Consider the following 14,394-nt stretch of genomic DNA (forward strand, 5'->3'; position numbering starts at 1 on the left):
TCACAAAGAGAATGATTGCTTTAGTTATCTTAAATAATTGTTCTACATTTTTTAAAAGAGCAAGGTTTTTTGAAAGGGAAGCAATCTTTCCTTGTGTGAAATTGAGAAATGAGATTTTGTTACTGGACTACGATTTATTACTGGCTTTGAAAGTGACTTTGAATTAAATCCTTTATATTTCGGGTCTGCCAACAGCACACTCCTACACAGTCTACAGTGTTATCTAGCCACCTTTGTAAATCTTTTTAAGTTACAAGGATAAAAGTACAGTCACTTGTAGTTGTTTATTATAGAAGTTGTGCAATACAGGATCTTCCTTAATGCTCTTTTCTTCCCTTTCCCATTAAATCTATCAAGAAAACTATTGATTAGTTACCACATCACCTTCTGTCTAAAATTTAAAAGCAATATAAATATGCCTGTGCCTCATAAAACCATCCACCCTGAAAAGGATAAGTCTCTAGAATAGGTCTCCTAATTGTGTCTATTTACCTCAATGCACTTTGTCTTCTGTAGCGTTCAGAAGTTCTTAAGTGGTTATACTTACCTTATTTATTTGTATAACATCTTTAAGGCTCTAAGTGGCTAACAGTGTTTCTAAAACTTATGAAACACACAGAAATATAAAATATATGTTCAGTTTATTTGTATAAAATACATATAAACAAACAGAAAGAACCCCAGGCATGCCTACCTCCACCACTTAAAACCAGTCCAAACAAAAAAGTCTTAGAGTGTTTCTGGAAAATGCTAATAATCTGGTAAGCCCAAGGGAAACGGACTTCCCTCAACAGCGGGGCAGCCAAGAAAATGAGTTCTTGAAGACACAACTACAGCCAGGCCTGGGTCTTTATGGCCTGGATTTGAACATCTTCCAGCTTTACATACCCCCCATTTTTCATCTGCCAACTAAAGCCTTTTATACTCACCCCCGTAGTGTTCTGTTGATACAGTATGAAAAGGATTGGAATGAGAACATTACTGCAAGTTCATACTGTGGATAGAGTGCTTAAAAGCTAAATTCCTCTGTTTAACTTGTCCATTCTGAAAAAAGTATGGCCATTATTGTCAATTCCAAACAGTAGGTCAGTCAAAAGTAAGGCGGGTTTAAAACAAAAACAAACTGTACACAAATAGCGATGTCAAATCAGAGGCATTATAATTTGAGACAGAAGCATCAACAAATGAAGGTGAGTTGTTTGGGGCTTTTTCAAGGTTTTTTTGTGCTTTTTCTTGGGGGAAAGGGTGCTCCATTTTCCACATTTCCCTCTGAAAAACTCTTAGCTTGGCATTGAGATAATAGCTCTGTTCAGGCACTCATAATAAACACACAGAAGGTGGGATAATGTCCCACTGTCCCCACCTCTGGCCTCCACACATGCACAGGTCCCTTGAACACAAAGCATATACCCAAATGCATACAGAGTAGTTGTACATGTGATCTGTACCTACACTTTCCATGGCATGGGTTGCACAAACTGAAAGCTACAGGCACAAAATTCACAGTGGTATGGAAATCAGGAGAAGTCTAGCAGGCACATCATTGATTTCCTCCACCCATGCAACAGTGAGTTAATTTTGAATGCCTTAACAAGAATAATGTCTGGCTTAATAAATGTAGCTGAAAATCCCCTTCCAGTTCTTTAAGTGATCTCTCGTCTTCCTCACAATTAAATGACTGAATTAGCTGATCATAATTTTTGTAGGTGTCAGGGTGGCAGTAGGTAAGTGAAACTTCCAGCTTTTTATTAGTTTTGAATGGCTCAAAAACCATCTACTTTATAATACATTTCATGTTTTACACATTCTTCCCAGTGACTATCAGAGTTGTTCAGCGAGTAAAATTAAAATAGAATAAAATTGAACTAAAATACTTTATGCTGTAGGCTACTTATGGATGGCACTTATGGAGAACAGCCAGGAAATTCTCTCATCTAAGGTAGTATCTGACAATTTATTCAAGACAGGGTGGAGACTCACTGATTTATAAGATAGCGAAGAAGCTTACATTGTTAGCATGTAAGCATTCTATACATATATAGAATATCAAAGATAAAATGTTAGGAGTTTTTAATTAGTGCAATATACAGATGATGGTTAGCAATATTCTCTTTGAAGATAATAGAGAAGTAACATTATAGCATGTCCATGGGCATGTAGCCCAGGTTCAGAGGGTATAGACAGAATAACTTATGGGGAAAGTGCCAAGGAAGGGAGGAATGTATAAATATTGCTTAAGTGCAATGGGTGGTGTTTTTTGGGGGGTGTGTGTGTGTGTGTGTGTGTGTGTGTGTGTGTGTTTTGGAAGTTTCAGGCCATTAAATGTAGCCACTTGTCCTGGCTCCCACTCTAGGATTCAGTACTTGGACTGTCAACTCAATCATTCCTGAAGGCTTTGTTTTACGAAACAGTTCATGGTTTAGACATAGATCAAGATACAGGTTACAAGGTTCAGAAGTCCAAAGCAGAGGTCTACGGTGCAGGACTAGGCACAAACAAATGCCTGGCATGCCTCTCTGAGCAGGGCAGACACAGTCATTCACGCAATTGTTGCCCTACGTGATGGGGACTGGGCAGGTACGTGGGCACTTCTGCGGGTTGGCTGGGTCTGCTCACACCAGCACATCCAACTGCATGTTCCTAGAGATGGGGCCTGAGTCTGCCTGCCCAATTCAGGCTCACGTGCCTCCCCAGTTGTCAGGGCAACTTTGCTCACAGGAGGAAGGGAAAGGGGCTGCTCACTGCTCCCCCTCCTCTGCTGGGGCATCAAACAGCAGCAGAGTAGGGACATCATCTAGTGAACTACTCCCCACCAACAGTCTCAGAGATCTCATCCTCTTCCTTCTCCCCCATTGACCTCCATGGCCTCCATACACCTGCAGTTCACAAGCCTTAGTTTGCCCCAGTAGCATCAATGAAACTGATTGACTAAGTCTGAAGAACAAACACTGGAGGCACTGTGAATGTTTTTTGGGTTCATATCCCTTCCAGTCACAATCAGGCGCTACACCATACCAAACTGACACTATGAGTCCAGTACCTGCTCCACCTCAAAGTCTTGCTGACCACCCACCAGTACTGAAGGTTCTAGATTCTGGTAGTCTGTCTGGACCTTGATGGGTTATTGCACCACTTAATAATAATAAAGGTAAAGGTAAAAGGAATAGGGACGCGGGTGGCGCTGTGGTCTAAACCACTTGGGCTTGCTGATCGGAAGGTTGGCAGTTCTAATCTGTGCGACGAGGTGAGCTCCCGTTGCTCAGTCCCAGCTCCTGCCAACCTAGCAGTTCAAAAGCATGCCAGTGCAAGTAGATAAATAGGTACTGCTGTGGCGGGAAGGTAAACGGCATTTTCATGCGCTCTGATTTCCATCATGGTGTTCCGTTGCGCCAGAAGCGGGTAAGTCATGCTGGCCACATGACCCGGAAAGCTGCCTGTGGACAAATGCCGGCTCCCTCAGCCTGAAGCGAGATGAGCACCGCAACCCCAGCCTTTGACTGGACTTAACCATCCAGAGGTCCTTTACATAATAATAATAATAATAATAATAATAATAATAATAATAATAATAATAATAATAATAATAATAATAATTTTATTATTTATACACTGCCAATTTGGCTGGGTTTCCCCAGCTACTCTGGGCAGCTTACAGCACATCTAAAAACATAATAAAAGCATCAAGCATTAAAAACTTCCTGATACAGCGCTGCTTTCAGATGTCTTCTAAAAGTTGTGTAATTCTTTATCTCCTTGACATCTGAAGGGAGGGCGTTCCACAGGGAAAGCGCAGGTAGGATCTCCGGTTTTGACAGGGAATAGATTGGGCTAGCAGGGGTTTGCGACCCTGGTGCCAGTTGGATTGCACATTCATAGGGCTGATGGAGTGGCAGCTTGTTGGCTTCTATCTTGTAAGGTTTTGCCATTTGATTTACATGTGGATAAATGCCCCATATTGTCTTCCCAATTAATTGAAGGAACATGTGGGTGTTTCTTCACAATTAATGGGTGCAATTCATGCTTAGGCGCAAATATTGTTTTCCTCTTCCCACTCCTGCCAAAACAGGCAAAGCTGTCAAACAAAAACAGTTCCTAAAGGGAAGAAAGTTTGCTAAGTCTTTCTGTAGATCATATGAACAGATAGCTGCTTCAGGGCACTACTGTTGGGAGGAAATTTGAAATAAACAAACAAAAATATGAAAGAGACCTGTGGTAGGTATACTGGTAAGATTTTTTTTTCATTTTCCTTTTATCTGAGGTATGGTTTTATAGTGGCAGATGTGATCCAACTGAGCCAAATTAATCTACAAACCAGATTAAAAAGAAACTCTAATTGAGGCTTACATCTCTTACTTTTGGGATTTAAGTTATTAAATTACTTGTCCCTCCCCCATGTATAAATACACTTTATTCTGCTTTCAAGCCAGAAGTCCCATAAATACACGAATGCTTTGCATAGCCTTTTAGCAAGTCCTAACGCATGTAGTCGCCCAACCTATCTCAAGTGAAGAGCAGGAAGAGAAAGAAAATAGCTCCCTTCAGCCAAATCCCTAATTTCTGTCAAGAGCTATGAAGTACTATGGTGAAGTTAATTAATTATAGAGTCAATTGGGGTTTTGTACCCAGATATTTTCCTGATGTAGGTCTTTGAAAGTCTGCCCACACTAAGCTCATGAATCAGTGTCATTTACAACATGCATTAAGATAATTGAACATTGTAAGGAGGAAATGTATACAAGAGAGCTAATATTTCATGCAGGAAAGCTCATTTTATCACTGCTAGAACGCATATCAGACCACCTCACAGTTGGCATCATTGGAACAGAGCTTAACAGTAACTTGCTGTGCACAAATACTATTCATTTTTTGCATCTATTTCTCAGTGGATTAAAAAAAGACAATAAAAAAAATTGACTGCCACCCGTGCCACAACAGGAGTACAAAATGGCCAAGACTTAATGCAGAAACAGCCAACAGGATTTTAAATTTTGCTGACCATATGGATCTACTTGCAGAATTACTTGCATCTTAAACAAGAATGTTCAGCAGGAGAAATGTGTGTACTTAAAAATAATAATCAACAATGATCCTTCCAAGTAACAATGGCTATTGTCCACTATGGGTTAGAGCCAAAGAATGGTGAGTAGAACTAACTTTGTTCCACAAATGTCTGTGGAAGAGTTCAGCCATTCTGACAAAACACTGAACATGACAGTTGGCATGCTACCTCTTATGCAAATAGAGGAGTATATTTGAATTTTGCAGTGTAGTTCTAACATGAACTTTTGGGACGCGGGTGGTGCTGTGGTCTAAACCACAGAGCCTAGGGCTTGCCGGTCAGAAGGTTGGCAGTTCGAATCCCCATGAATGGGTGAGCTTCCGTTGCTTGGTCCCTGCTCCTGCCAACCTAGCAGTCCGAAAGCACGTCAAAGTGCAAGTAGATAAATAGGTACCGCTCCAGAGGGAAGGTAAACGGTGTTTCTGTGCACTGCTCTGGTTCGCCAGAAGCGGCTTAGTCATGCTGGCCACATGACTCAGAAGCTGTCTGTGGACAAACGCCAGCTCCCTCGGCCTATAGAGCGAGATGAGCGCGCAACCCCAGAGTCATCCGTGACTGGACCTAACGGTCAGGGGTACCTTTACTTTTACCTTCACCAAGCATGAAATTTTAAACAGTCCTCATGTGAGCCGAACATGACTTCAGTGCTCAGAAAGGTGCTTTTGGATCAACTCACAAGTGTTTTGCTTCAAGTATCTTAACAAACTGAGGTTTCTGAACATTAGCCCCTGCCTATCTGCTTTCAGTCTCCCCAGCACTAGTCTTACGATATTGCAGTAACGCATCAACTGGTACAGCACACCCAAAGCGCAGGGACTTAAACACAGTTCTAGGTGTGTTTGCTTAGAGCTAAACCCCATTATGTTCCACAGAGCTTACTTCCAGGTAAGGGTGTACAGGATTGCAGCCTTAACCATTTTAGGATATAGCCAGGCTTACATTTTGATTTGTCAGTTATCCTAACACACTCAGATAACGCACACATTACTGAAACACCCAGGAAGTTCAACAGAGCCGAGAATTCACACAAGGTTCTCAGAAATGCCTCTTCTATTCACAAATGAACAAAATAAGAAACAAAGGAAAGAGAAGTAGACTAGGTTCCAATAATCACAATTACTTAAATGACATCATGTGAGGTTGGGCTGATTTTAAATTAGTTATGTTATGAAAATATTCCCATGCAAGAATTTGCCAAATGTCCATGAGAACACACACAAACTGTCCTCTGGCATCTTGAATGCCAACACATGGCATTTAATCTTTGTTGGGAGCTGCCCAGAGTGGCTGGGGAGACCCAGTCGGATGGGCGGGGTACAAATATTTGTTGTTGTTGTTGTTGTTGTTGTTGTTGTTGTTGTTGTTGTTGTTGTTGTTGTTGTTACTACTACTACTACTACATGCAGGGGGCACAGGGCTGAGCCTCATTCCACTCCAATGCTTCTGCTAACAAGTAGGCATGAAATGGGGCTGTAAATATTCACCTAAGCATGCTTACTAATCTTCCTGTGACTGGGACCACTGGCTGTGTGGGCTTCCTGATCACGCTGAGGCTTCTAAAATTTGAAGTCCTCTTCAGATCTTCCTGCTCAATGCATGGAGGTCGGGGTGGAGGCCCTGTGTCTCCTACATGGTTAGACTTTTATAATGCCTGAAGAAGACTTCTCACAACATACGACATTCTAAACACAAGAGACTACTATTTCGTTTATTTGATGAGGCAGTCTAGTCTCCTTTAGTATCACTTTACTAAGTGTTTGTAGCCTTGAATGCAAAGATGACAGAACATAAAAATCAAACACGTTCAGATATGGAAACTGAATTAAAGGAGTGCCTGTTACTACAAAGATTATATTCTCTTGACAGGAGAGCCAAGCTACTCTCAAAAATGTCTAAGGGAGTGTGTTCTTGTAAGCTTATTTTAAATTAACTGCTTCTTTTGTAATTGTGTCAAGGTAAATATTGTTAAGCACATAAATCTTAGAAGTAGTGCAAAGTTTTAGCACATTTCTACAGATGCAAACTCATGGAACAGCACACAGTATTAACTGTAATAAAAACTGAAATAATGGCACTTCAGAACTTTATGTTTTCAGTCCCTCCATTATTGAATGCTTGCATTTGTTATACAAACACAAAGCAACCGTTTGGAGTCTTTATATCTATATTTATAAGTAAAATATAATTCAAGTGCTATATACAAAGCAAGAAAAACACTTTTTGAGTAATCAAAAAGAAAACATTTGGGATTTGAATATCCAGGTCCTAAATATTTGCACTAGTATGTTTATTTTGAATGATGTCATAGCATCACAATTCATTTATTATCTTTTAACATTTTATATCTCACTTTAGAGACTGTAGAATCTCTCAAAGTACAGTGGTACCTCGGGTTAAGTACTTAATTCGTTCCAGAGATCCGTTCTTAACCTGAAACTGTTCTTAACCTGAAACACCACTTTAGCTAATAGGGCCTCCGGCTGCTGCCGCACTGCCAGAGCACAATTTCTGTTTTCATCCTGAAGCAAAGTTCTTAACCCAAGGTACTATTTCTGGGTTAGCAGAGTCTGTAACCTGAAGCGTATGTAACCCGAGGTACCACTGCAATTTATAAAAATTCCTCACAATGAAGCTATATCAAAAGTAATGTCAGAAACTGCATGGCTTCCATGGAGTGCAACAATCTCTCAGGCCGGAGTTCTCTGCCTTCATCTGCTCCCTTCACTGAGTGACGTCCTTTGGTATCATCCCTTTGGACCATGCCTTCCAAGCAGGGCAACCAAGAAATAGATATTGAGGGTACTGATGTACCAAACCACAGCCAGCAGGGACCTCACACCTTGAGCTTTCAGCTTATAAAAGTTTCTAGCCCTCCTAGAAAATAAGTTATGCTACCCTACTAAGCTGTTTCTTTGAGATGAGATAGTCTGGCTGCTTCCACCTTTCAACACCAATAAGTGAAGTCAGAGCTGTGATTGATGAGAATGCTGTTTGGACACCAAACAGTATGAATCGCTGAGGACCTAAAGAGCTGATGTTTTCCCTTCCATCCTGTGCACTTTCATTGCATCTTTCTCTTTTCTTGTCCTTGAAATCTCTGTAGTTTGCCCTCTTTTTGTCCTACAAACCAGGATGCAAACTTCCAGAGTTGGATTCAATCAGGCATTCCATAGACTGATAGACTTTTCATGTTGGTGACACACTTTTTAGACATGCACCGTTTCATGACACAGTAATTCAGTTTTACTAGCAAACTGGAGGTTAAACTAACCCCTTTCCAGTCACGGAAGGAGTGGGTCAGAGGGCCCAATTCACATGGTGTTGGAAATGCTGCTTCCAGGTAGCTGTGCCTATTGAGCACCTCAGAGACAAGAGAATGGGGCTGGGCAGCTGGAAGCTGCTCTCTTCATGCAAGGGATGAATTGCATGATTATAGTTGCAAATCTTTAGCCAAGACAATTTTAGCTTTTCTTTTCTTTTCTTTTCTTTTCTTTTTTCTTTCTTTCTTTCTTTGCATGAACATTCAGCAGGTGTCAGACATTTGGATATTCCAATTAATCAACCAATTTGAATTTAATTATAACTTTTTTAAGTGTCTTAAATGACCATAAAATGTTGTTGGAAAGGAACAAGGAAGCAAGGGCTTTTCTTTTTTCTTTTCTTTTCTTTTCTTTTCTTTTCTTTTCTTTGCATTACTTAAATGGTGGTCTGAATAAGGAAGAGCTTGATTTTGGAAAGATCTGAGGTGCATAGCTTTTTATATTAAAACTGTAATTTAAATTTTCCTGGTACTATTTCAAAAATGGAACACAACTTCATATAATGTTATGAAGCTGTTGTTTATCATATATATATATATATATATATATATATATATATATATATATTCCCACACAAGCGATTCTATCAGACAAAGGCATGTTATTTGGGACAAAAGTAGAGCATGTTAAAGTTTAGTCCAAATCTGGACTTCATAAATCTTTAAATACAATTTAATTCTATTTTCCATATCTATCTTATGAACTCAAAAGCTGCCAAATTTCATTTTAAAATGTCAGTTTGAATGCAAGTCAACTACAGGAAATAGCAAGAAAGAGGAATAATGATATCCTTTGAGCTCTATTGAACAAAGCCCTACAGAGGACCCAATGCAACGTTGCAAACCTCAAGGAACTTTGTTGAAGTCACTAAGCTACACGCCAGCTATATAGAAGAAAAATTATATAAGCAATATCTTTGTAATGAACCTTCAACCTGGCTAAGCGTACATCAATTTCTTGTTGCACTATGAGGACCACTTTGCAGATGATTAAAGACCTGAATTTTAACAGATTAATAAATTGCATTCAATAATTTTGCATATTACCAACTCTATAATCTAAGTGCTTTTGTGAGATAACTTACAAATCAATAAATGAAAAACTATTAGTTCTGGCTCCAGATTTTTGTGGGGTGCGGGTGTCCTTGGGAAGATACCCTCAAGCCTCCTTCTTACTGAGGCTACCCTCTTGCTAGCATTGATGCCACTTCCTGCTACCATCTATCTTGCCACTGCTTGCCAAACAGCGCCAATGAGCATGAAAGCCACTGACTCTCCCTCCTTCTCACCACTGCTGCCAGTGGCATAACGTGGGTTGCCAGTGCCCAGGGCCAGGTGGGAGCGGGAGGGAGGGAAACAGATGGAGTATGCATGCACATTCAACTGCCTAGAGATTGCAGCTGCAGAGATAGGAAAAGAAGAGTTGTTCCATTGTTTGTCATGTCCTGGTTTGCACAGAAAAGCCGTTTTCAACAGAGCCCAGTGACGGGAGTGCAGAGCTGTACTGAGGAAGCACCGGGTGTTGAAATTTTGCACCCCTAACCATTTTGTGCTGGGGGCAGCCATCCCTGTGCACGCGCACCCATGCTACACCACTGACTGCTGTTGTTCCAGATGTCTATGTGAATCCTCAACACAGGCCCTGAAAATCATCACTCGTTGTTCGAAGGAAAGGCAAGCTATAATATGTCCTTTCTCGTTTCTTATTACACTAATATAGCACAATAAAAAGCCAAAATTGCATGTGTGCCTTTAACTTACAGCTTCACTGATTAAAATAGGCCTTCCAATTAATCAGCTGAAGTTGCCCCACTGCTTGTGGTTATTAGTTCTTCTGCCTTTAATCAAACTCTGTATATCTGATGACATACTTTATGCGTTATGAACTTAGAGGCTAGCAAGCCATCAATATTCTCAATAAAGAGAAACCGTATTTTCTGAAATATGTCAGCATGATCCAGTGTTTATACCCTACTAATTCACAGGTAGTGAGTTGCTAGTTTAGCCCAGAAGGTGATTCAGATGCATTTTACTGTAAAAAAAAAAAAGGCATCCATGGATTTGCTAACAGGCATTGCAGCTAGTTTGGCTCTGTTAACAGAGACTCTCAGAGCCTTAATAGAAGCGAACATGAAGGTGATGCAAGTCTGGATTCGAACCAAGCTACCTGAAGGACCGTCTCCTCTTAAGTGAGTCAGCCCATCCTTCAAGATCAGTTGTTTTGCCTCTCTTGCATGTGCCATTGCCTTCTGAGGCACATTTCTGGGAACAAGTAAGAGAGCTGTTTCTAAGGTGGTGTCTTATATGTGGAACTCCTTGGCTGAATGGCTAGTTTTTCTTCCTTTTTGTATTCTGCTGGCAACTGACAGCTTTCCCTTTTAAACAAACTGTTCTGTTGTTGTTTGGTGTGTTGATCATTAGTGCTGCTCCTTGCGGTTTTGCTTTTTGCTGCCCTTTTACAATTCTGTTAATTTGTGTTTGGGTTATTTCTGCATATATATATATATATATATATATATTTGCTTTCGTAGATTTTCACGGGTACAGGAATGCAGGTTTTGGTGTCTTCGGGTGTCTTCCCGTGTAAGAGTTGGGGTGTCTAGGCGACGTTTCGACGAGGTCTCACTCGTCATCTTCAGGCTGGTGCTTTCGGCTTCTTGTTACTGGAACAGAGCAGGATCTCAGTGTTTGTTCCAGTAACAAGAAGCCGAAAGCACCAGCCTGAAGATGACGAGTGAGACCTCGTCGAAACGTCGCCTAGACACCCCAACTCTTACACGGGAAGACACCCGAAGACACCAAAACCTGCATATATATATATATATATATATATATATATATATATATATATATGCTTTCGTAGATTTTCACGGGTACAGGAATGCAGGTTTTGGTGTCTTCGGGTGTCTTCCCGTGTAAGAGTTGGGGTGTCTAGGCGACGTTTCGACGAGGTCTCACTCGTCATCTTCAGGCTGGTGCTTTCGGCTTCTTGTTACTGGAACAGAGCAGGATCTCAGTGTTTGAGTTCCTATAAATACTGTTGAGGGGGTGTGGTGTATAGCCTCCAACGTTCTGGGCAGAGAGGAAGTTCCCAGGTTAGTGTGCCTTTTCTTCTTTTGTTCATTAATTACTTGAGGGATATCTTGAGTGATTTCTTGAGTGATATTCTGAGTACCACTTAGGAGGGTCATTAGGTGTGGATTAGTTGCTAAAGCTTTCGTGTCTTGACCTCTTGAGCTTGTGAAGAGTTTTTCTGAGAAGATGGCTGTACTGCAAATAGTTGTGCTCTGGCTTGGCTTCGTGTATAGGGGCGAGCTGTGGTTTTGTGCCCTGTGCCAGCCAGATCTGTGTAGGGATTGCAGGGGGGTGCAGCATCCGGAGGTGCCACTATGGTTTGGCTACTGGATGGTGTCTGTAATTTATCTGTGGAGAGGGTCTGGGTTTGGGTCTGGTGTGGTTGATTGGAGATGGCGTTCTGTGTGCCTCTGGTTCTGGTGTCGGTTTTTGTGGGGAGGGCTAATTTCCAGATGTCTGGCAGGCGGGACGTGCCGTCACGCTTGTTCATGTTGTGAGGGTGTTTCTCTATCTCGATGGCTTCCATGATTATTCTCTTGTGGTGATGTTCCATGTTAAAGAGCAATTTGGAATCTGCAAAATTAATTTCGTGTCCTGTTTCTTTCATGTGTTGGTAAAGAGAGGAAGTTTTTTCTTCTTTTTTGACGGCATTCTTGTGTTCTGCGATACGTGCATTTATTCGTCTGTTTGTTTGTCCAATGTACGTGGCTGGGGCAGACTTTGCAGGGTATTTCATAGACCCCTTGGTTTTCTAGCTGGATTTTATCTTTGGGGTTTCTGAGGATATTGGCTATTTTTTGGTTGGTGCAAAAGGCTGTTTTGATATTGTGTTTATGGAGGATTTTGCTAATTTTATCTGTAGTGCCCTTGATATAAGGAAGGAGGGCCATGCCATTGTTTTCTTCTGTGTCTTGGTTTTTGGGGGGTGTTTCTTTTTGGATTAGCTTCGTAACCCTGTTTTGCTGGTATCCGTTGGCGATTAACACATTTGAGAGATTCTGTAACTCAGTTGTCAAGTGGTCTTTGTCAGCCAGGCGTTTGGTTCTGGAGATGAGAGTCTTGGCTACGGAGTTTATTTGTGCAGGGTGGTGGTGTGATTGTGCATGTAAGTAGCGGTTGGTGTGTGTTTTTTTCCGGTAGATAGTGTGTCCTAGGGAGCCATCAGGTTTTTTGTAGATTAGGACGTCAAGGAAGGGAAGTTGGTTGTTGGCTTCTATTTCCATAGTGAATTGTATTTTGGGGTGTAGGCTGTTGAGATGTGTGAGGAAGCTATCTAGTTTTTCCTTCCCGTGTGGCCAAATTACAAAGGTGTCGTCAACATATCTGAGCCAAAGTTTGGGTTTGTGTTCTGACTTGTCTAAAGCATTGGTTTCAAAGTGTTCCATGTACAGATTTGCGATGACCGGAGAGAGGGGTGATCCCATAGGTGCTCCTGCTATCTGTTTGTATCTTTGTCCATTGTGGATGAAGTACGTGTTGGTTAGGCAGTGGTTGGTCAGGTCCAGGATGTATTCGGGGGGATTGTATTTGTTTTGAATGGCTGTCAAGGCTTCATTAATGGGCACTTGTGTGAAGAGAGATACAACATCGAAGCTCACAAGTAGGTCATCGGGATGTAGGTTTTGCTTCTTTATTGTTTCTATGAACTGGAAGGAGTTTGTAACGTGTGAAGCGATAGATTCTGCATAGGGCTGAAGTTGCTTAGCGAGAAATTTAGCGAGATTTTGTAGAGGTGAGCCTATGGAGCTGACTATTGGTCTGAGTGGTGTTCCTTCTTTGTGTATCTTGGGGAGACCGTAGAGTTTGGGGCATCTGGATGATTTTTCTCTGGGGATGATTCTTAGCTGGATTTCTTCACTGATAGGAGAGGCTTTTATTTTGGATTTGGTGGTTTTTTCCAGATAGGTGGTGGGATCTGTTTTTATAGGTTGGTAGGTAGGGTCTTGGAGTAGATTTGATAGTTTTGCTTGGTAGTCCGATGTGTTCATCACAACAGTGGCATTACCTTTGTCTGCTGGGAGAATGATTATGTTGTTGTCTTTCCTCAGGTTGGTGAGTGCTTTCCGTTCTTCTTTGTGTAAATTGCTTCTGGGTGGTTTGCTGGAGCAGAGGATGTTGGTGACTTCAAGTCTGATTTTATTGGCTTCATCTGTAAAGAAAAAAATCATCCAGATGCCCCAAACTCTACGGTCTCCCCAAGATACACAAAGAAGGAACACCACTCAGACCAATAGTCAGCTCCATAGGCTCACCTCTACAAAATCTCGCTAAATTTCTCGCTAAGCAACTTCAGCCCTATGCAGAATCTATCGCTTCACACGTTACAAACTCCTTCCAGTTCATAGAAACAATAAAGAAGCAAAACCTACATCCCGATGACCTACTTGTGAGCTTCGATGTTGTATCTCTCTTCACACAAGTGCCCATTAATGAAGCCTTGACAGCCATTCAAAACAAATACAATCCCCCCGAATACATCCTGGACCTGACCAACCACTGCCTAACCAACACGTACTTCATCCACAATGGACAAAGATACAAACAGATAGAAGGAGCACCTATGGGATCACCCCTCTCTCCGGTCATCGCAAATCTGTACATGGAACACTTTGAAACCAATGCTTTAGACAAGTCAGAACACAAACCCAAACTTTGGCTCAGATATGTTGACGACACCTTTGTAATTTGGCCACACGGGAAGGAAAAACTAGATAGCTTCCTCACACATCTCAACAGCCTACACCCCAAAATACAATTCACTATGGAAATAGAAGCCAACAACCAACTTCCCTTCCTTGACGTCCTAATCTACAAAAAACCTGATGGCTCCCTAGGACACACTATCTACCGGAAAAAAACACACACCAACCACTACTTACATGCACAATCACACCACCACCCTGCACAAATAAACTCCGTAGCCAAGACTCTCATCTCCAGA

At 41.4% G+C, this 14,394-nt stretch overlaps 1 protein-coding gene across 2 annotated transcripts in view; it reads right to left on the minus strand.

Moving 5' to 3' along the window:
* Positions 1-14,394, minus strand: part of BBS9 (Bardet-Biedl syndrome 9) — a 229,434-nt gene that overhangs the window by 79,401 nt on the left and 135,639 nt on the right. The window lies entirely within an intron of this gene.

This window comes from Podarcis bocagei (assembly GCF_964188305.1).
Source record: "Podarcis bocagei genome assembly, chromosome: 12".
In the NCBI taxonomy this organism is placed as follows: Eukaryota; Metazoa; Chordata; class Lepidosauria; order Squamata; family Lacertidae; genus Podarcis; species Podarcis bocagei.